This window comes from Arachis duranensis, chromosome 7, assembly GCF_000817695.3.
Source record: "Arachis duranensis cultivar V14167 chromosome 7, aradu.V14167.gnm2.J7QH, whole genome shotgun sequence".
Lineage (NCBI taxonomy): Eukaryota > Viridiplantae > Streptophyta > Magnoliopsida > Fabales > Fabaceae > Arachis > Arachis duranensis.
Genome location: NC_029778.3, coordinates 38,181,430 through 38,182,784, shown reverse-complemented (window position 1 = coordinate 38,182,784; position 1,355 = coordinate 38,181,430).

Here is a 1,355-nt window from a genome sequence, read left to right as displayed (position 1 = left end):
CATGGACACTATGAATGCAAAAATGCATATGAAAAACAATAAAAGACACAAAACAAGAAAACATCAAGATCAAACAAGAAGGCTTACCAAGAACAACTTGAAGATCATGAAGAACACCATGAATGCATGAATTTTCGAAAAACAATGCATAAATTTTTTTACAAGCATGTAATTGACACCAAACTTAAAAATTGACTCAAGACTCAAACAAGAAACACAAAATATTTTTGGTTTTTTTTATTTTATGATTTTTTTTGTGAAATACAAAATATTTTTGGTTTTTATGATTTTATGATTTTTTTGGATTTTCTTTTATATTTTTCGAAAAACATATAGGAAAAAGAAAGTAATGAATCCAAAGTTCTCAATCAAAATCCTGTGAATTAGCCATGGCTTAATAGCCAGCCAAGCTAAAACATGTTATATGAAACTCTAGGATTCATTCTTGAAAACTGAAAATTTTCGAAAACAGGTGAGAAATTTTGAAAAATATTTTTGAAAACTTTTTGAAAAGAAAATAAAAAGAAAATTACCTAATCTTAGCATCAAGATGAACCGTCAGTTGTCCAAACCCGAACAATCCCCAGCAACGGCACCAAAAACTAAGTGCACAAAATTGTGATCATCAACAATGGCGCCAAACACTTGGTAGCGCTCTCAAACGTGAATCACACTTAGTCACAACTCCGCACAACTAACCAGCAAGTGCACTGGGTCGTCCAAGTAATACCTTACGTGAGTAAGGGTCGATCCCACGGAGATTGTTGGTATGAAGCAAGCTATGGTCATCTTGTAAATCTCAGTTAGGCGGATAATAAATGTTATGGAGTTTTTGAATAGTAAGATTTTCGAATAATAATAATAATAATAATAATAATAATAAATTTAAACAGAAAATAAAGATAGAGTTACTCATGTAATTCAATGTTGGGAATTTCAGATAAGTGTATGGTGGTGCTGTGTTCTTTCCGAATCTCTGCTTTCCTACTGCTTTTATCCAATCTTTGTCACTCCTTTCTATGGCAAGCTGTATGTAGGGCATCACCGTTGTCACTGGCTACATGCCATCCTCTCAGTGAAAAAGGTCCAAATGCTCTCTCACGGCACGGCTAATCATCTATCGGTTCTTGATCATGTTGGAATAGAATCCATTGATTCTTTTGCGTTTGTCATCACACCCAACAATTGCGAGTTTGAAGCTCGTCACGGTCATTCAATCCCAGAATCCTACTCGGAATACCACAGACAAGGTTTAGACTTTCTAGATTCTCATGAATGCCACCATCAATTTTAGCTTATACCACGAAGATTCTGATTAAGGAATCCAAGAGATATGCGCCCGGTCTAAGGTAGAA